The sequence below is a fragment of the Syzygium oleosum genome, unplaced genomic scaffold (genome assembly GCF_021117445.2).
Source record: "Syzygium oleosum isolate NSW1041296 unplaced genomic scaffold, Sole_v2.1 Sole_v2.24, whole genome shotgun sequence".
NCBI classification, from domain to species: Eukaryota; Viridiplantae; Streptophyta; class Magnoliopsida; order Myrtales; family Myrtaceae; genus Syzygium; species Syzygium oleosum.
Window position 1 is genome coordinate 5,951,089 of NW_026607508.1, and position 23,508 is coordinate 5,974,596.

Here is a 23,508-nt window from a genome sequence, read left to right on the forward strand (position 1 = left end):
GAATTCTCTCTCTCTCTCTCTCTCTTAGTATATTTAGTTTGGAAAATCGCGAGTGCCACTATGGCAATCTAAAAACATATCCATACTCTGTCGCAAAGTGGCATTGATCGACAAGGTAGTAATCCCATGGACAATTGTTGAGTCCATCATGTTTTTGTAATCGTAACAAGAGATGCAAGAAGACAACCGAGCAAGAAGAAACTAGTGATGGCAGTCTAGATGTATAGGGCATCGGATCGAAAACAGCCCTTCATCATTTAAACAGCTGAAAGTGTCCGTATTTTAAAGCATGGAGTCACGAATCTATGAGTAGCGTTGAATAGCGTCGTTTTACTACCTCGAGAAGCAATAAAAATGCCAACAGGATTTAAAACTGGATAGAAGGGCAAATTCTATTAACAAGCTAGCTCATTGTGGAGCAACTGCCAAATGAAGTGCAGTTTGGAATCAATCTGTGTATGCATATTGATTGAGAAGGTGTTAAGAGAAAAGCAACCGAAGCGTTTCACTATACAGTTAGTGAGAACAAGCACAATTTTTTCAACAGCCAATTCCAATATCCGCGAAAGCCATGATTGTCATGAATAGTGAAGATGATGCATGAGAGAAGCGATGCAACTGCCGTCTCTCGTTACAGATCCATCATTCTCCCACGCAGTATGGCTTCTGCCTTCCTCACCTGCTATACTGGTCCTATGATGAATACCTACACCGAAATTAAACCCACCTGAGAAACTCGCATCAATAATTACATACAGCACAATGCTTGTTATTAATGGAGGAAGTTGTCAGAACAGATCATACCAAAAAGCTTCAATGGGATTTCTCCCTAAAGCGAATTGAACTACATTGCAGTGAATATATGGAGCAGATTGGCAACTAACCTTGTCAGGTGGACCTTTGGCACCTCCAATCAAGATTTCAGCACTGTCAAAGCAAGACTACGGTAAGGAAAACCAGACATGTATTTTCAACAGGACAGAGTCATGATAGCACACAGGTTCAGAGAGAGAGAGAGAGAGAGAGAGAGAGAGAGATCTACTTGCAAGATTCCTTAACAGACATTATTGAAGCTCCTCTCCTTCCAACAACACGTCCCATCTTTCCGGGTGGAACATCAAGAACAGAGACGATTTCCTCCTCTGCAGCATTTTCCGCTGCTGATATGTCATCTACACGTGAAGTACTCTGAAATTAGCCCTCGAGTCAAGGCTCTTGTTTTAGCATTCAAAGTACGAAACTCTTTTGACATTCTCATATTAACTCGTTTTTATAATACTATGCCACCTGCAAGTGATGCATCCCGAGTCATTAACAACAAAATCTGATGATTATTTTCATGTTGAAAAATAAAATATTAGCATTAAAAACTGAATCATAAGATGGCATATCCACAAGCAAAGCAATTTGTACAAGCCTAGTTAAAAGGTGGCACCTTATCTCAACAAAGACATGGTACTAAGCTAAAGTAGCATCTCTATATTGCACATTTGCACCTTTAAAAATATTGGAACTTAAATTTGATGCAACCAGGCAATGTAGAAAGCAACATCACTTGAAGAAGACATTAATGGCCCTGAAAATAGTGGTTTTGATTTATGCCAGTCACGTTAAGCAACCATTACACTATCCAAGTAAACTTTGCTGAGCTCTGAAAAAGCACCTCAGGAAGTCATTCACTGGAAATCTCCACCCATCTGTACGATCGAAATTGTCATTGATGTCTGCTCCAATTTGAAAACGGGAAAAAAAGTTGCACGAACCTTCTATCTTTTGAACAATTCCCCATCTCAATCCTAATTCAGAGCATATTAAATACCAGCAGAAACCCTCGAATGACTTAGAAGGATGGGGTTACAGTCAACAAATGCAAGCACTAGTTCCCCACACGATGCATCTAGCAGTTACCAAAAAATACAGAATAAACAAAAGCTAGTCCAAAAATTTTTTATCTGTAATTTTTAAACCTGGAATCGGTGGCAAAGATGGCAAATCAGCATACTTATTGTCATTGATACAAAAACATCGACAATAAAGAGCACTGCCAACTGCCAGATACCACAAGGATCGTGCATTCAGTTTCTCCATCATCTTGCGAAATCGAACATCATCTGCAGCTGCACGTATCATCATTTCAGAAAATGGTCTGTATGTCCAGAACTTAGGGTCCTGTAAATGAAACACGCATATTAGTGAATGGCAAAAGAATATTTTGCACTGGGCACATCGTGCGCCTATGTAAAAGGTGCACATTAGTAGTCACGAGCATAGTTAGAGCAACTGGAGCCATCATATAAATGAAACAATCACCAACATGTAAACTAATATATTTGTTCAAACTGGAGTTATTTTTTAACTGGCCATTTACTCTGAACTAATGAACCATACTAAAAAAATTATCATCTCTTGATTGGCTTCTTCTGCTTAAGAACTCCATAATGTAACTCAGCTGATAGTATGTGAGTCTAGTGGATCAGATCACTAGTGAGATAATAGTTAGCATTCAAAATTCTCTTTGGCAGAATTTGGAAAGGGTAGACACTACTGCTGAGTTAATTAACAACTAATAATTCCCTTTTGCAGAGGGACAATTGTGATTGCCACAACATTTGTAGGTAAAATAAAACAATCTCTCTGTTGAACTCACTGTTGTTGAATAGCCTTAATATCAGAACTATAATTCCTGAGCATGGTCTGATCTAAAAGCAATGCACTGGTAGCAGCAAAAGCTCAAAGCAATCTCCAACAACAAAGATATTTGTTGTAGCGTATTTAGCATTTTTGTGTCAAGTATTGATGCATCACAGCTCATAGTTTGGAAAACTGAACCAGATATCAATCCTGGTGGAGTGAGTGCAAAGGCCAAAAACAACTGGCTTCCACACGATCACCACAACTAATCAAATACTGACAACTCACCTGCCTAAGGAGGATACGAACTTCTTCCTTCTCGAGTTAAGATATGCCTGTAAGAAATTAAAACACCCCAACACCCCACATGATGTGCAATTTGGATGTCATTTCATATTGTAGTTCCCATAGACATTGACGTGTGAGAAGCCCATATGAGTATCTTGATCACTCCTCAAACAAACAAAATCAAAGAAGAGCACCGTAGTTCTTCCCTACATTCTTCACTCTGATAATCGTTAACCACACGAGTTGAAGGCAGACAAGAGTAAACATAAAGTTCTGTTCCATAGTACTTTTCTTGATCCTAGAACAAGCAAAAAAGTATGCCCCCCAACCAAAAGTAAGTGCCCGAGCAATAACAGAAGATGCACTATACCACCATAACGTGGATCTGCAAGAAGGCTGACAAAAGATATGTAATCATCAGGCAATCGCTTCCTTCCTTCTTGCTCCTCTATAAGGTGGTAAGCAATCTGCTTAAATCACAACAATTTGTCATTCCCAATAATTTTATAAACTTAAGTAAGCCTCCTCAATCAATTGTTGCATCAAGTTGCATAAACGAAAGACAAAGCCTACCATAAGACTGAAATTTCATACGAAATGCTCACCTGAGTATCCACAACATTATTCAATTTGATGCCAAATTGGAAGTACAAAGCCCACAAAATCAAATGTCCAAGCACAAGAACCGTGTGTCATGATGTATGTGAGTGGTTGAGATGCAAAAGCAAATAAAACCAGTTAGAGAGCTCACTATCTCGTTTGCAGTCATGAATAACTTTGGTGACGTACATAGACTCGAGTGCAGGTTTGCAAGCCTTCATGAGCACCTCATCTCCCTGAATGGCATCAACCAAATATATAGCATCTGGAAAAGCTAGCTGCAGATTACACAATGCTTGAATCATCAGAAAAGAACTCTAATTTTCCACCAAAAAAAAAAGAGTTCTTAGGTGGAACTATTGGAAACTCTACTCGATTACAAGCACGAAAACCTAAAGGACATTCAACATTCAATGAGCAGAAAGAGATTAAGGAAGCAAAACAGCACGGAAAATAGGATCCAATTGCTTCTAAACAGCATATATGAACTGGACACATAAAATTATTCCTACAATGGACAAGACCTACCACATTACTTCATACATTCACTTAGGATAAAATCAGATGATCTGTGTATGCACTACAAAAAAAGTTGTTTTAGCGATGAATTTTGCCACGAAAAATTTGGCAAAATTCGTCGCTAAACGAATTTGCGACGAAATTAGCGACGGAAAAAAATTCGTCGCTAATAGGCCGTCGCAAAATTTTGCGACGGAAAATTTCAATTTTCGTCGCTAATTTGCGACGAAAAAAAATTCGTCGCAAAATTCGTCGCTAATTATTCGTGGCAAAATTAGTGGCTAATTTGCGACGAAAAAAATTTTGTCGCAAAATTCGTCGCTAAATATTCGTGGCAAAATTCGTGGCTAATTTGCCACGAACTATATTCGTGGCAAAATTTGTCGCTAATTTGCCATGAACTGTATTCGTGGCAAAATTCGTCGCTAAATATTCGTGGCAAAATTCGTCGCTAATTTGCCACGAACTGTATTCGTGGCAAAATTCGTCGCTATTTTCTTCGAAATTTTTTTTTGTTGGTTGCGAAATTGCGACGAAATCTTTTCGTGGAAAAAATTGTTGCTAATTATTCGTGGCAAAATTTATCGCTAATTTGCGACGAACACATTTCGTGGCTAATTTGCCACCAATTTTTTTTTGGTCAGTTTTTTGCGATGAACTTATTCGTGGCAAAATTCGTGGGTAATTTGCCACGAACACATTTCGTGGCAAAATTCATGGCTAATTTGCCACCAAATTTTTTTTTGTCAGTATTTTGCGACGAACTTATTTATGGCAAAATTCGTCACTAATTTGCCACGAAATTTTTTTAATTTTGCCACGAATATTGTTCCGAAATGAATTTGGCGATGAATTTTAATGAATAATTTAGTGACGAAGTCTGCGACGAATGTTGTTTAGGGACAATTTCGATTTGAAATCTAATTAACAGCAATTATAGAATTTATATTTAACATTGATAGAATCACAGTCAAGACAACAACAAACACAAAAAAGAAAGAAATGGAGCAAAGCACTAAATTTGTATGAAAAATCCTTGGAAGGATCCAACAAATTCAACTGCTTCAAATCCAATTCGCTCTCTTGTTGCAAACTGTTGATCTTGCCAAGAAGTTCTTTCACGTAGTCACGTAGTCTATAGTGTCTCCAAGAATCGAAGTCCTGTCCATCTGTAGCGCAAACATCACAATATCAAACTCCTAACCCCTCTTAATTTTTTCACATCTATTCAACAGCAGAAAGAGGGGTGTTCAAAAAAGAATATATTAGGCTATGCTCACACAAAAGACCAATTCCAAAGGGCATGTATGCAAACCAAACGCTTATTGTCATGTAGCATAAAGAATGATAGAAGTACCTCTTGCATTAACTTAGTGAACCCAGGGCACAATTCTCTGCGAACTGACTCGTCAAATATCTAATCCAAAGTGATATCTTGTAAAGCCACCAAAGTGGTCTCTAATATGTCAAGTCCTGCCTAGTTTGCAAAGACGAAAATTGGAATAGACTGCCAAACCAAAAGGAAGACCGTCATTAATCATTCCTAATTACATACATGGCAAAATTCACTTTTAACAATTTCGAGTAATACAAATAACAGATAACAACACAATATGGCATCATGATCATTCGAAAGATTCTTCAAAGAATCAATGCCAAGTAATTCAGATCCCAGCAACTCTGTTCCTAGAATGCACGTGCGTGCGTGAACAAGGGAGAGAGATAGCCGAGCATCAGCTTGATTAGTCCATTGTCTCTCATGTACATATGCAAAAACAGTTGTTGGACTTATAACAGTTGTTGAACTTTTAACAGAATCGATACATGTGCATTGAACAAATGCAACAACTAATAACTTGTCCTATAAATAAATAAATAGATAATGCTGAAGCAAGCTTACCCTCGAGTTTGGAAATTTTAACTAGCAAGGATCATTATCATCATCAGCATCATCATCAGCAATGTCATTGTCATTGTGTTGCTCATCATTGTGCCCATCACCTACTGGATTAGTGGGAGGTACAGGAGGAACGTCATCGTGATCGAGGTTGAGGTGTCGCATGATCAATTGCAAATGTTGTTTCACTCCTCTTATTTCTTCGTCCTTCTGTACAAGTAAATGTTTCAGTTGGTTCAATTCTTGGGTCATTTGCTCCTCGTGTTGTGTCCTCCTTAAAAAAGCGGCATTGGAGGATGAAGTTGCAGCAGCCGGCGTTGTGTATAGCCTTGACAAGGATCCCATCCCAAATATTTGACCTCTTCTCATTCCACCCGATGCCTCCACCCATAATGCCATACTATCAACCGATGGCTCGGACGCAACAACACCATCACCATCACCATCACCACTAGCAACAGTGCTCATTACAAGTTCATCATATTTGTCCTACATTAACAATATAGATGAAAATAAAAAAAACTTCATATATATAAATACAAAATATAACCTTACATACCTTAATAGCTTTTGCTCGATTGCCAGTCCATGTCTTATCTTTTTTTTGAAATGTGCGTTCAAATGTAGCTATAAATGTCGGTTCCGTCCCCAATGCATCTGCCTACAAAATATAAACATAAATGAGTAATCATTGAATTAACTTACAACATATTTAACAGACTTACCATTCTTTTTCTATGCTCCCCGATGTTGATAGAGCCCCCAGCATATGTGGCAGACCCTTCACTAGAACTAGAAGCTCGATTCTTCTTATTTATTTCACTGATTTGCTTATGCTTTTCGGTATCCCAAGTTCTCTTAATTTTCGCCCAATTATCAGCTGTAATAAAATCCGGCTTTTCTTGACTTCTCTTTGCTTTATTCATCACATTTCGCATGTGATCACCGGCTTTCTTCTTAAAAATTCTTCTAACTTCTTTCTCTTCTGCTTCATCCCACCTGAACTTCCGATGCAAGCAATCAATAGAAAAACAATTGTACACTCAGTATGCTAAACCGAACTTAGTTTGTGAGAAAATAGAAGGACAAAACTTACCTTGAACTCATTCTACAACAATTCTTTTACTTCTTTTGGAGCGGTGGTCCAACTACTATACTGTCTCATCCAACAGTTATTGATTATTTTATTAAGTTTCCTCACAACATACGTAGCATCCGTGAATCTGCAAACAGGTTATAACGATGTCAACATACGTAACATCCGTGAAGCATACGGACAATTCAATTGACATCCATAATAATTTACATATACTTAAAAAAATGAAGTACTTACGAATCTCCAAATGGGGATATCATGAATCGGCTATCTTTTTCGTCATTCGAGTGTTGCATTGAAGAAGAAGGTGGAACCGAAGGCGATGGAACTGAAGTAAATTCAGTTCGCATTTGAGGGTCAGAGGAAGGGCCAATGTGTCCATCAGCATGTACTGGTTAAGGGTTAGATGAAAGGGCAGGGGAAGAGGAAAGGGACGGGGACGAGGACGAGGAAGGGGAAGGGCCTGGTCTTCTTTGTGAAGCTACACCACGACGCATGTGACCTCCACGTTTATACTAACAAGTTGGAAGGGTAGACAAATATGTTAAAAAATATGAACATGTATTAGGGACACATAATGATGTACGTCGTGAAGCTTACCATTTTCTTTTTGAGAGCAAGAGATAAACTTGGCCTCTGATAAAAAGCAAGCTGTCCGGAAATATCTACGAGCTTAATTTCTAGTCGTACAACAGTAAAATAGGGAGTTGCAGCCCAATATTCATCAAAAGAATTGGAGCAAACAGCACCAATTAACTTCCAGCAAACAGCAAACAGAATTGGAGCAAACAGCAAACAGCAAACAGAATTGGTCGGTGGCAGCAAACAACCCAATATTCATCAAAACAAAAGAAAATTAACTTCCAGCCACTAGAGTTGCAGCAATAAGAGCTAAACAACACTACTTGTTGCAACAGCTTCCCAACTACCAGTTTACACTCGAAGGTTGTGCAGTGTGACAATTGGAGGACAGGCAAACAAAAGGATTGGTTGAACACATAAGGATTTAATCTTGCCTGAAGTCTAGTTTTAATGGTGTCAATTGGGTAAAGTGCTGCTTCAACAACAACACCAGCCGTACCTCCAGCAACAACACCTTGAACTCAAGATCCAGAAAGAGGACATACCACACACTATTCGCCAAAAATCAAAAGGCCGGCCTTCCCTGACTTCCCTTTCTAGTATCCGCCCAAATCGCGGTCCGCCCCACCTATTACAACAAACCTACACGAAACGACCCACATTATAGCCTATTTTTTATTGGTTTCAATATTCAAACCTAGATATAAATAAAATAATAATGAAACAACTCCGAAACGCCTAAAAAAACTCAAATCGAACTGAAATCACTGTTCATCCAGAATGGTTTTTTGCTCAAAAACCCATGTAAACGACTCCGAAACATCAAAAAACGACTTATGTCACAGCCAAAGGGAGTGATTTTGGATCAGAGGGCCGTTTCCACTTGACCGACCAAATTTCAGCTCATTCCGACCACATTTCACCTCATTCCGACCAAATTTCAAACGAATTTCAACCCAAATCCGACCAAATTTCAGCTCATTCCGATCAAATTTCAACCTAAATCCGACCAAATTTCAACCTAAATCTGAGGAATTTGATTCTGTTTCGTGGGCTTTCTGTTTCGCTCACGAACATAATGAAATTCGTGGGCGAAACAAAACCATTCTGTTTCACCCACGAACAAAATCAAATTCATGGGCGAAACAGAACCATTCTGTTTTGCCCACGAACAGAATGAAATTCGTGGGCGAAACAGACCCAATTTGTTTCGCCCAACATCCAACAGCAGACCCAACACAATGGTTCTGTTGTCCAACAGTAGACCCAACGTCCAACAGCAGACCCAAGCTAAGTCGTCCAACAGAAGCAAAAACAGCAGACCCAACACAAACAACAGAAGCAGAAGCATAAGCAAACGTCCACAAAAAAATTTAGAGAACGTACCTCTAAAACTCTCGGACGACGATCCTCGCGCTGGGTGTCCTCGTGCTTCCCAGCATCCGGCGCCGAACAACGCCGAGAATCGCGCCGAAGAACGCCAAAGAACGCCGAAGGTTGCCGAGAATCATTCGATTGAGAGAAAGAGAGAGAGAGATAGAGATAGAGACAGAGAAGAGGGAGAGGTTCAAGAGAAGAAAACCCTAAATTGTTTGATCGAGACAGAGAAGAAACCCTAAATTCTACCCGCAAATGAAGACGACGCCGTTTTGCTAATTTCCGCCGAAATTAGCCACGGATTAAAAGTCATGGCTAATATCGTGGCAAATTAGCCATGGATTCAAATTCGTGGCTAATTCCGTCGCACATTAGCCACAAATTTTAATCCGTGGCTAATTTACCACGATATTAGCCACGAATTTTAATTTTGTTGCGGCAAATTCGAATCAAAATATAAAATTGCCGCGGCAAACCCTAATATTTTTTCCGTGGCTTAGCCACGAATTTGAAAAAAAATGCCCACACACGCCTAAGCCATGGATTTAGCCACGAATTTCATTTTTACTAGCCTTTAATGAAATTCGTGGCTAAATCCGTGGCAAATTAGCCACGGATTTGAAAAAAAAAAATTTCAAATCCGTGGCTAATTTGCCACGGATTTAGCTACGAATTTCATTTTTACTAGCCTTTAATGAAATTCATGGCTAAATCCGTGGCAAACACGAATTTGAAAAAAAAATGCCCACACACCCCTAATTCATTTTTTTTTCAAATTCGATTCGTGGCTAAATCCGTGGCAAATTTGCCACGGATTTAGCCACGAATTTCATTAAAAGGTAGTAAAAATGAAATTGTGTGGCTAAACCGGGCAAATTTGCCACGGATTTAGCTACGAATTTGAAAAAATGACTTAGGCGTGTGTGGGCATTTTTTTTTCAAATTAGTGCTAAATCCGTGGCAAATTTGCCACGGATTTAGCCACAAATTTCATTAAAGGGTAGTAAAAATGAAATTGTGGCTAAATCCGTGGCAAATTACCCACGAATTTTTTAAAAAATGCCCACACACGCCTAATTCATTTTTTTTCAAATTCGTGGCTGGCAAATTTGCCACGGATTTAGCCACGAATTTGAAAAAAAATGCCCACACATGCCTAATTCTTTTTTTTCAAATTCGTGGCTAAATTTGATAAATTTGCCACGGATTTAGCCACGAATTTGAAAAAAATTGCCCACACACGCCTAATTCATTTTTTTTCAAATTCTTGGCTAAATCCGTGGTAAATTTGCCACGGATTTAGCCACGAATTTCAAAAAACTTGCCCACACACGCCTAATTCATTTTTTTTCAAATTCGGATTTAGCCACGAATTTCATTTCTACTAGCCTATTTTCAATTTCCTGGCTAAATTCGTGGCAAATTTGCCACGGATTTAGTCACGAATTTGAAAAAACTTGCCCACACACACCTAATTCATTTTTTTTTCAAATTCGTGGCTAAATCCGTGGCTGATTTGCCACGGATTTAGCCACGAATTTCATTTCTACTAGCATATATTTCAAATTCGTGGCTAAATCCGTGGCAAATTTGCCACGGATTTAGCCACGAATTTGAAAAAAAATGCCCACACACGTCTTATTCATTTTTTTTCCCGACAATAACGTTTCAGTAACAATAATAGCAATAATAATAATCAACAACAACAACAATAATAATAATAATAATAATAATAATAACAATAATAATAATATAACAACAACAACAACAACAACAATACTAATAATTACGACAACAACAATACTAATAAATAGGCAAAAGGACACTATAAGTGCCATAACTTGTGTACGGAGATCACTTTGGTGCCATAACTTTTTTTCGGATCACTTTGGTGCCAAGTCGGAGGAAAAACGATCTCTTAAGTGTCATAAGTTTTTTTTGGATCACTTCAGTGCTAAAATTTTTGAAAAACGATCACTTAAGTGCTAAAATTTTTTAAAAACGATCATTTAAGTGCTAAAAATTTTGAAAAACGATCACTTAAGTGCCAATCTCCGACGAGCCACGTCAGCTTCAGAAATTAATAAAAAAAATGCCACGTCGGATTTCCGGCGAAAAATTGTGTACGGCACCGGAGTTGGCACTTAAGTGATCGTTTTTAAAAAATTTTAGCACTTAAGTGATCGTTTTTCAAAAATTTTAGCACTAAAGTGATCCAAAAAAACTTATGGCATCAAAGTGAGCGCCGTACACAAGTTATGGCACTTGTAGTGTTCTTTTGCCCTAATAAATATGACAACAACAATAAACTCTTGTCGTAATAATAATAATGATAATTACGACATAATTAGTAAAAAGTCTCAAAAATCTAAATCTTCATCTTCTTCACCTTCGTCTTCCTCTTGATCTTGATCTTCTTCATGAGCATCATCGTCGTCATCATCATCATCATCATCATCCTCTGTCTCAAAATCAGATTTTGCAACACCTTCTAAATTTGATTCGCGAATTTCAGTTAGATCTACATCTATCATTGCTCCACATGGATCTTGTAGAGTTGAAATGTTATATTCCTCAATTTGAACCGTGTTACAAACTTCCTCTTGTTGATATGTTGTATCCTTCCAGTATTCCTCGATTTTTCTTCATGCTTTGGTTTTACATACAGCCCACCAATCAGCTTTGTCACGTTTCAAACTAGGATATGATGCATAATATACTTGAATTGCTTGTTATGCCAACACAAATGGTTCATATTTCATATACCTTTTCTTGTGATTTATTTCAACCAAATTAAACTTCGTATGCACCTTCATTCCTTTGACGGGGTCGAACCACATCCACTTAAATAACACAATCCGTATTAATGGTCTGGGGTACTCTATCTCCATGATTTCATCCAACAAGCCATAAAAATCATCTTTTGAACTACCACCATTGGATGACCGAACACACACACCACTATTTATTGTGGCTTTTCCCATTCTATATTCTTGAGTGTGAAAATTATACCCGTTTATGAAATATGCTGGCCAAGTTCGTACTCTTGACTTTGGACCTCATGACAGATGATATAGCAATCCTTGCTCTTCAACTTGATCATGATTACTGTGAACCTAAGGTCACACACGCAAAGTCAATAATATATATTTAAATGATGTATAAAATATTAATAACTTGGTTTTGGTCCATAGGCAACTTACATATGTTTTGAACCATGCTGTAAATTGTTCATCGCACAAACGGTCAAACTCATTTGGTGGTAGTCCATACATTGAAGTTTGAAAAATCCTATTAACAATTTACATTTATATATTAGTAAATATTCGATACACAATACATATATTTGCAAATATACACTTACTCGAAGTATGGCTCCACTTCTGGAAAATTCAGTAAAATATATGTATAGGCTGCCCGCCGTTCTTCACCTATTAAGCAACGAAACTTACATGCGCCGCTTGGTCGATCAAGATAATTGAAAATAGAGAATGATTTGCAATTGGGATCAAAGGAACCCTCATCATTTCTTCCTGCTCTCCGCCTCTTGCACTGCACGTGCGGCTCAAAATAGTATGATGCAAATGTTGTCACTTCTTCCACAATATATGTATTACAACTTGAAGCTTCAACACATGCCTTATTCTTCACTTTTTTCTTCAAATGATATAATAACCTAGTTGCAATTGAAAGAAGTTTATCAGAACATAATATATAATAAAGTATTTTGAAATTTCTTTTCAAAAAAATTTTACCTCTCAAATGGATACATCCATTGAAATTGGACGGGACCTGCAACTTTAGCCTCATAAGGCAAGTGAACTAAGAGATGCTCCATTGAATAAAAAAACGATGGAGGAAATATCCTTTCTAAGTTGCAAAGAATAATTGGAATGTCTCTCTCTAGTTTCTCCATGTGTGATGCTTTTAACACTGTTGAGCAAATATCATGAAGGAAATTACTTAACTCTTTAATGGTGCCCCATACAAAGTTTGGTAGAAGTTCCTTGAAAGCTATTGGAATTAGTCTTTCCATAAATATCTGACAATCATGACTCTTTAATCCTGTCAACTTGCATTCGTTCAAATCAACACATCTCCCGATGTTCGAAGCATATCCATCAGGAAACCGCACATATTTCAACCATTGACAAACGACTCGTCTCTGCTCCTTATCCAATGTATAAACTGCTTTTGGTTTTGGTCCCCTACTGCTTGCATCCACATCTAGTGTTGGCCGATCACAAATATCTCTCATATCTTTTCTTGCATTCAAGTTGTCTTTTGTTTTTCCAGTGATATCCATCACAGTATTTATGACATTGTCCAAAACATTCTTTTCAATGTGTATGACGTCAAGATTATGATGAATAAGATGGGTATTCCAATATGGTAGATCCCAAAATATACTGCGTTTAGTCCCCTTATGTGTACTTCCGTACACAATAGTTGTGCCATGAGGGTTTTCAACAACAGTTGGAAAATCCTGCACTCGCTCCCAAATTTGATCACCGGTCAATCTCAATGGTGGAGGTGTTCTTTCAATCCTATTCTTGATGAACTTTTTTTTATTCCTTCTGAATGTATGATTCGTCGACAAAAATTGTCTGTGACAGTCAAAATAGCTGGGCTTCTTGCCATGTCTTAATTTGAATGACTTCGATCTCTCTAAACATATCGGACATCCTAAGATCCCAACTGTACTCCATCCAGATAACATTTCATAAGCTGGAAAGTCATTTATCGTCCAAAGAAGAGTAGCCTTCATTACAAATGTTTGATCAGTAGAAATATCATACGTAACGACACCTTCATCCCATAGCCGTTGTAACTCTTCAATCAATGGTTGCATATAAACATCTATCAACTTTTTCGGATTTTGCTGGCCAGTCACGATCAATGTCAAAAACATATAAGGTGTCTTCATGCACATACTGGGTGGAAGATTGTACGGAGTTAAGATAACTGGGTAACATGAATAACTTTTTCCTGATTTCCCAAATGGGGCAAATCCATCAGCACAAAGACCTAACCTGATGTTTCGAGGCTCTATCACAAACTCAGGGTATGTTCTATCAAAATGTTTCCATGCCTCTGCATCTGAAGGATGACACATTAGACCCTCTTCTGTTTCATGATTTGCATGCCAAGTCATGTGTTCAAGAAGTGGCTTGAGACGCATAAAGCCTTTGCAACTCCGGGGATTAAGGGCGGATAAAACATTTGCTTGCATGGTCTACGCTTCGATTACGACCCCGCTCCCGTTAATCTTGTACCTAGGTTGGCTACAGAATTTGCAAGATTCTGCATTTTCATCATCTCTCCAATATAACATACAACCCCTACTACATACATCAATCCTTTCAACTGGAAGACCTAAGTTATCCACTAACTTCTCCATATCGTAAAAATACTTGGCATAATGTTATCACGAGGCATTGTTTCTCGCATTACTTCAACAAAAGAGTTGAAGCAATTCTCAGACACATTATGCTCTGCCTTGATATTTAACAATCTTGCTGTCACTGATAACTGAGTGTGGTTGTCACAACCTGCCCATAAAGGTTCATCTGCTGCTTTCAACACTTCCCGAAACTGATTAGATGGAAACGTTTCATTACATACATTCTCATCAAAACCTGTTACTCCTATCTCTTCCAATTGTTCAAGTGTAGGAGTAAAACTAGTACTTGCATGGTTCGAATCTGAAACAACATTCTGACCAGCTGCATCAATCACCATCCTCTGGTATGGGTTCAATTGGTCATAATAGCTACATTCTTCCCTAACTGAAAATTGGTCACTTATTCGATATTCTTCATCAGATATAAATGGATCACCATGGCAAGTCCAATTATAGTAGTTCGGAGTAAACCCAAATCTACAAAGATGTTTTCTAACTTTATCACACACATGAAATTTACCATTACTGCACTTGTTACACGGACACCATAACTTATTTCCATCCATTAACTCATATTTACTACTAGCAAAGTCCAAAAATAGTTCCAACCCAGTACGAAACTCATCGGTCAATCCTCGACGTCCAGGTAAGTTCTTATTATACATCCAAGCCCCGTCTCTTTGCATTGTGTCTATATAAAAATAAAAAAATCTCGTAAAATATTAAAACCATAAAATTTTCTTAATTAAAACCATAAAATTCGAAAAATTAAAATTTTGATTTTGACGAAAAATTAATTTGAAATTGAAAATAATGAAAAAATTACCATGTCAATAAGACTTACCCAAGTATTTGACTGAAATCTTTGTAGTAGAAAGTGCTCAATTTGATGAGAATTACAACGTTCACTTCATCTGCGAGACTTTCAAATGGACACGTACCTAAAAAAAAAATGACTTCAAATTTTTTTTTAAAAATAATTTTTTTTCGAAATTTTTTTTTTCGAATTTTATTTTCTAGATATTTTTCGCCGGTCCGGCTACCGGCTGAGGCCGGCGAGTTGGACCTCGCCATGGCCATGGGCGAGGTCACCTTGCCGGCCATTGGCGAGGTTGAGCAGCGGCCTTGCCATGGCCGCCGTTGGACCTCGCGACGAGGTCGAGCGGCGGCCATGGTGAGGCCGCCGCTCCACCTCGCCGCCCAGATCTGGGCGCCGTTGGACCTCACCGCGAGGTCCAACGACGGCCATGGTGAGGCCGCCGCTCGACCTCCCCACCCAGATCTGGGTGCCGTTGGACCTCGCCGCGAGGTCAAGCGGCGGCCATGGCCGCTCGGCTTCGCCCATGGCCGCCGCTCGACCTCACCGCACAGATTTGGACGGCAAGGTCGAGCTGCGGCCATAGCCGCCGGCCTCGCCCGGATCCGGGCGAGGTCCAGCTGCCTCGCCCATGGCCGGCGACAAAGTTAGAAGTTAGGAAAAAAAGAGAGAAAAAAAAGTCAATAAAATAAAAAAAATTTGAATCTAGCAATGAATAGTTTTGCGACGAACCGTATTCGTCGCTAATTAGCCACGAAATTAGCCACGCCACTTACCGGTAGAAAAGCTTTACCGAGACTGATTTGCGCGCGCGCAGAGAGGTTTATCGAGAGAAATGAAAGAGGGAGATGGAGGGAGAACAGCGAAGAAGGATATGAGGAATTAGCAGGGAGAGAGAGAAATTGGGGGTAGGGGTATATTACAAGTGGCGAGGGGGACTATTAGCGAATTAGCGATGAATTTATTTTCCGTCGCAAATTAGCGACGAATTTATTTTTCGTTGCAAATTACGTCGCAAAATTAGCGACGAAAAAAAATAAGTCGCTAACTCCGTCACAAATTAGCAACGAATACTTTTTCGTCGCAAATTCCGTTGCAAATTAGCGATGGATTTTTTTCGTCGCAAATTCCATCGAAAATTAACGACGAATTTTTTTTCGTGGCAAATTCCGTCGCAAATTAGCAACGACATTTTCTTCCGTCGCAAATTAGCAACGGAAAAAAAATTCGTCGCTAATTCCGTCGCAAATTAGCGACGAATTTTTTTTCGTGGCAAATTCCGTCTCAAATTAGCAACGACATTTTTTTTCGTCGCAAATTAGCAACGGAAAAAAAATTCGTCGCTAATTCCGTTGCAAATTAACGACGAAAAATTATTCGTTGCTAATTTTCCGTGGCTAAATCCTTATTTTTTTGTAGTGATGTACACACGCATATAATTCTCTGGGTCTGCCATTGAATATTGAAATTACATAACCTATTAGCTGAACATTAACATTACCTGAGCCCAATTGTTACATTTTAGTTTAATTATGTGACTTTATCCCCATTTGCAAACCATCTGTCTCTATATTATGCTTATCTATTGTTCAATATGGGTGATAGGGCGTCCGTAGGAAAGCGAAAGTGTTAGTGATGTCACATTTACATCTTATCAAAAAGGTGAAAATGCAAATCATGTGGTTCATGTTTGATGGTAATCATCACTCTATATATGATAAATGATGCTGGATGTCTCAATGAAATGTCAACATCGTTGAAAGGAGAACACACCTGCATGATACAAAGCCTGCCATAGCGACATAGGTCAACACCCTCACAATCAAAACCAATCACTAATTGCCTATCAGAAGAGGGTTCCAGAAATTCAGCTGGAAGTTGAGTTGCACAACTAACGATGTGAATGGGAACCAATGACAGTTGAGTTCCGTCTTCTACAGGTTTTTCACCTACAGTATGTGAACAAATTTGAAAACAAAAAAGAAGAGAGTTTCGAGCTCGATGAAATAGATCTTAACGTACAAATGACATGTGACAACGTATTTTAATTAGGTAATACAATTGATATAACTACAATGAGCAGACGTATTCTAATTATGAAACGAGTTGCTTTGATACAGACAAGTGAAAATGAAGTAAATCCCACTTGCTTGCTTAAAAGATAATCGAAACAAGATGAAGATTTACTTTCTATTACAAATACCTCACTTCGAGACAATCTACAATCAGTATATTCACATAATTTCTTTTTTTTTTCTTTTACATCAAGCAGCCTTCAAGGTAGTGTAAATTTAGTTAAAATCCTTTCACGATGCATTGATAGAACAATACATAGTCAGAATAATGGCAAATCCCAATGCACCGCCGCCTTAGCCGGCTTCTCGAATAACTTTTCCCATCCCCCGTCCACAAGCACAATTCCGCAAGACTTAACATAAAACCACCAAGCCAAAGGCAGCGAGAATTAGCCAACCGGATTAAAAGCAAGCAGCTTCAGCGCTCAACAAATTAGGTTTTTCACACACTCAAGAGCTCCGTCGCGAGCAAATTTTCTCGCGATCCGACACTATTACGTCACATCACATCACATCGCATCACATTTTCCTTCCTTCCGGCATTTCACCGGAATCAACACAGGCGAGGAAGACGAAGAAACATCAACCTCGCCACCCTACAAACGAAGGGCTCAACTCGAGAGAACAATCAACTCCCGAAATCGACACGGAGTGTTCAGCTCGACAAACACTTTCGCGAGAATGGCGAAATTCGGAGGATGATCGAAAGGTGGGCTTATCGAGGTCCGGCGGCAGAGGGACCTGCGTCTGGGCCGGCAAAGGAGGAGGAGGTGCAGAAGACCCCATCTTTCTCTCTCTCTCTCTCTCTCTCTCTCTCTCTCTCTCTCTCTCTCTCTCTCTCTCTCTCTAGCGAAGCTGATCAAATCTCTTGCTTCGAAGTGAGAAATGAGTTGGTGACAGCACAACTGTTTTCCAAGCTCGTTTTCGAAGCTCGGCTGGCTACTTGCTCCAGTTGGACGACGGGTCCTACAGGGGCGAGTAGCCAGCCCCAGAGGTATAAAGCAGGTCTGGTCCGGGTCTTGGCAAGGGCCGGTCGAGGTGTCAAGGAAGGCGACGATGTCGACAGGGAGTTTGACTTCGCCTCTCTTCTGGGTCATCCGGCTAAAACCATGACTCACGTCTGTCTCTCTCTCCGACGACCTTGTCTTCAGAGGGAAGCTCGTGCCATCAGCCCTCCGACCCCGACTTTGCTCCACCAAGCCTCCGTCGTTTTCCAGCAGTGTGTTCGGCGATGGTCGTCCAGAGATGATCCTCAGATTTTGCGAGACGGAGAGAGGGAGGTGTGAAGCGTGAGGCTTGAAATTTTGAAAAAAAGAAAGAGAGAGAGTGGGGGAGAAGACGCTGGAAAGGAAAAGAGAAAGAGAGCACGTGTATGAAAACTTCCAATTTTTCATTTTTTTTCCACGTCACTTGACACATGTCACTTTCTTAATGGAACAGATACGCCACATAGGACCATGACGTGGCAGTATGATACTAGTGAATATTTTCTCCACCCACAGAGTCTCTCTTTTCCATCTCCGTGTGCGCTTGCGCGCACGTTTGATGCGCTAACGAGTGGCACCATCGCCTAAGTTTGGCTACCCTCGCCGGTGGCTACCCGATAGAGACGCCGCTTGTCCATTTTACTTTTTTTTTCTATCTCAGAAAAAATCCTTCGTTTTATTTTCAAATTTCTTTGTTGTTGTATGATGTTTATTTCGTTTTCAAATTTTTTTTTATGTTGGAATAGCCTACGTAGGATGCCCTAACAGCATTTAACGGTAATTTAACCACCACGTCAGCATTTTTCATTAAGATTTTTGAATGAATGACCAATTTGAACAAATTAGTATATACTTGGAAAATCTAATTGAAAAAAAAAAAGATCTAGAAAATGACAACAAATAATTTGAACAAGGCTTAGGGATTGTGTCATGACCCGAACCAAGACCATGACACTCGGTCCAGACTCGTAGCTATCTTTACTTCGGGGTTATTGATGCAATGTCCCAGGCACGTCGTTGTCCCATTGCTTTTTATCTTTGAAACGAACAAGCAGAGCAATTATACTTGACACCCAACAAAACAACAAACAACCAAGATGGGATAGAAACATATTTCACAAGCACACCATTAATTTACATGATACATACATATTTTACATGCCCTACCACTTCGGGCCTTGTTCCTTACATACATCCGGATTGCATCCGGTCTTCTACATACTATCCACGTGGTTTGGGTAGTCCTAGCTCCTCTAACCCAGCTCCTTCCTCGAAAAAACAAAAGTCGGTCTTCCTTGTGCTCGGTCAGCTACCTATAGCCCGCCCATGGTCTCCTCGGGTGCGTCGTCATTAGCGGCTCCGGGTGGCCCGCCAAAGTCCGAAAGGGGTCCAAGCAAATCTCCGTCAAACCAAATGAACCAAGCTACATAACGGTGGGGGACTAAGTCGTTGGCATCTTCTTGCACCCAAACCGTAGTAGTAAATTTACGATATGTGACCTTGGACTCTACATCAACTATGTCAATAACGAACACTTTCTATTGGAAGCCCATGGCTAACCGGAGGTGGTGATGCCATACCTACAAACTTGAAAATGATACGAGTGAGTCACAACTCAATAAGTAAATTCACTATACTTCGGCTAAGAAGAAGCCTCGCCATTGAACAAGAGATCAACCATTACCATTTCACTTGTTGATGGCATATCAATAGCAAAATGCATCTTGCTTTGCCTATGTGTTAATCATGTCACACGCACCAACCAAGAGAACATCAATCATGGTATTTAAACATTGCATATGAAGATCGGCACACGGGATTTATTATTTCTTAACCGAAATCCATCGGTTCTTTTGGAATTCACCAGGCATCCGAAATCAATCGAGCATCTGGAATCCACCGGGCATCCGACATTCGTCGGTCATCCGAAATCCATCGGGTAACGTCCCAAAATCCATTGGTGACGGCTTTTAGTCCCTCATGTGATCATGCAACAAGCATCAAACAATCCGATTTCTTATCTTGTTAACGTTATTCCATGCATCCAAGCCCGAAGGCGTGCCGTGCTCATGTATTTTATGATCTATAAGACAAAATACCTATTATGCCGGGCGCGGTCTAGGGCTCGTGGCTCGGTGCACTATGCCGAACGCCAGCTTGGAGCCGTCTTGGCTCAGGTCTACACGTCTCAACATAAATCCACACCAAACCGAGTTCAGTCCATCACGCCACAACATGGGTACAAGACCATACGAAACCCCTTTTCATAACCCATTTGTGCCTTAACTCATGGCCGTGATGCAAGAACAAACAATCACACATGCAAGCATAAATTACTACAAACAAGGTCATCACTCGAGTCCAACTACGTAACACCACATCCTAACCAAAGAATAGAGAATTCACTTACTACTAGTGTCGAGAAGTGATTCTAAAGGGGGTGTTCGGTGATGGTGAAGGGGCGAGAGAGAGAGTGGCCGAGAAAGTGACCGAGAGAGTGAGAGTGTATGCAAGGTTGAAGGAAAGAAGAGAATGGGATGGTAGCCCTTCTATTTATAGCTCAAGCTCTAATGATGGCCTTGTCAAATGGACCAATCATTTGTATCAAATTGGCGCCTAATAATATAGGGAAAATCTTGCAAAATCTTAGGCTCAATTATTGTTGATTCAATTATCTAACAAGTGTCCTACTTGTTCTACAAGTCTCTTATTAGGGTCATTATGCCCTAAGTTTAGGATATGTGAATCACCCTTCTCATTAATTGCCAAGAGAACACCTAAAATTCTAATGATGGCTCTCCAATAATTTCCATTAACTTGGTCTTCTATTTGTCTTGTTCTTCAAGCTTCTTGGGCGTGTGGCTTGCCTTGTCTCTCTAGAATTCTCAAGAACACTTCAATAATTGGCTAGAGACAAATTAGAAGATAAGATCTTCCTTAATGATTAGTTTACAATTATTGGTCCAATGTTGACTTGGTCTACTCAGCTTCTTGTTTCCCAATTTTGGGTGTGTGACACTTGTTCTTTGTCCTTCAAGAATGTTGCGCCGCGCTTTCGTGCGTCTTTGGAGGTACTTTCATTTGTCATGAATGAGGAAACTGTCCTCGAATGAGCTACTAAGGTCCGAACGGATATTTCACCCAAACATCTCACAGTCATCCCATCACTAGATGAACGAGGGTCTCTTCCAGAACATACCTCACGTGACAGCGGGTATTTATTTTTTAATCTTTCTATTTAACCTAAGTTTTGTTTTGGAGTCGCCATTAGTCCTTATTGGTCGACTAGAAACCTAATCGAGGTATGAGAGAAATACCACGATTTCTGCGAACCAGAGATTATACAGGTAATGGGACTTAGTTACATTAATAATCCCGATATCGAGATCTCTAACGCCCTTTCGGTACCTAAAACGATATGAAGTGTCTAAACGTATTACGCGAGTTCGCAAGGCCTATCCACTAATTCTAACCATTCTAATAGGGAGAAATCAACCAATCAATAAGGAAATGCGCAATCAATTTCAATCAAACACAGCACTCCTAAAATGGTCTCTAAAATGAAAATCAATCAAAACACTCAAACCCTAGTAAAGCCCTAATGGCTTGTTCATTCAATGGATTGTGTTGTCTTAGAGTTTTAGGGTTTTTTAGGGGTAAAGATCTATTTTAATCCCTAAACTAAGGAGTCTTCAAAAATACCATTTGGGCACCTCAAAAAATTTAAATTCCACTTAAAGTGGGTGGCCACAGGTATTCTAAGCCATTCTATGAATTTTTGAATTTTTTGAATTTTTTTGGGAAAATTTTTATTTCCGAAAAGGCTAAATTTTCATTTTTTCTGCATTTTCTGAATTTTCTAATTTTTTAGGATTTTCTGATTTTTCTGATTTTTTAATGAATTTTATGATTTTTCTAATTTTTTTAGGATTTTTCTGAATTCTCTAATTTTTATTATTTTTGAATTTTTATTTTTATTTATTATTTTTATTTTCCCGCCGAGAATGAATCAGACCAAACCGGTTAAGACCGGTCTGACCAGGTTGGACCTGCCTGGCCTACATCGACTAGCACTCGGGCGAGAAACTCACCAAAATCACACTGTTTTTGACACTATTCTTTGGGACATTTTTACAAACAATTGGTATGCATTAATATCAGTTTTACCATTTCAGGACCATGACTTTGAGATCATTTTTTAGTAACCTTCCAGCGATCATCCGATCATCCTCACAACTCCTAGATCAACTATTTCACACCCTCTAATCACCTAGCCCCGCCAAATCGTCATCGGACCACCGCCGGCTAGCAAAAACTAAGCCTAAAAACATTAACTTGAAACTCGACTAAACCTAATCTATCTCGATATTCAAATCAGCAAGCAAGTCGTCCTAGCCGTTTCTAGCAATCAAACATCAACCAAAACAATCAGAGAGTATGAACAACTGACTTGGAATGGCCATTGGCCATCGGGAAGCACTCCAGTAAGGTTTGGGAGCTCCGGTGAGGGGGGTTTACCAAGGCCAACCCACGGTTTATGCATAATCCGATCCAAGATGCAACAAACAATGAAATATATGATCAAAAACATGTTTTAAGGATTGATGATCTCAAAATCACAAAGGAAATCGCATAATCAAACCTAATGAAACTCGAGTGCCTATTCTGGATTTTTGTCAAACATGTTATAGGTGATTGGGAACAAATTTTACCTTCTTCGCTGGAGCTTAAATCTGAAATTCTAAACCAAGTGAGAACTTTGGGATAATTCTATGACACATGTTCTTCAAGGTGATGATCTCTGCTTCGCCGGGATGATCCTAGACTGGCCGGACGAGCCTCGGTTTCAAGTGCTCACGATCAGCCGGTTTGACTGAAATGAGTGCTCGATTTGCCGGTGCTCTGCCGGTTAGGGTGGCGCTGGACGCTCGGTTGGGGACCTCTGACCCTCTCTCTCTAACTTTCTCTCTTTGGTTTCGCTCGTCTTCTTTCTCTCTCTCTTTTTTGGCAAATTGTCGAACAGGTTCCCTCCCTGATAAGAAGTTTTTTCTCAATTTTTATCCACCTCTCCGAGTCGGTTCTCAGCTCTAACCGACTTTCGAATTGGTTAGAACATATGAGGATGGACAGCTGGAGATTCTCTAGCTGTCCAATCCTATTTTTCATGTGCTGAATGAGATTTCTAAGTCAGTGAAGAGATGGCTTTGATTAGATAGTTCTTCCTTTCCCACGCATT

At 39.6% G+C, this 23,508-nt stretch overlaps 1 long non-coding RNA gene and 1 pseudogene across 1 annotated transcript; both read right to left on the minus strand.

Moving 5' to 3' along the window:
• Positions 1–440: 440 nt before the first annotated feature.
• Positions 441–17,155, minus strand: LOC115684157 (uncharacterized; annotated as a pseudogene).
• On the minus strand, positions 6,494–6,939 carry LOC130134805 (uncharacterized). Its single transcript, XR_008814310.1, has 2 exons — positions 6,661–6,939; positions 6,494–6,596 (listed from the first exon to the last, which is right to left on the minus strand). It is a non-coding gene; the product is annotated as an uncharacterized LOC130134805 (long non-coding RNA).
• Positions 17,156–23,508: the final 6,353 nt, after the last annotated feature.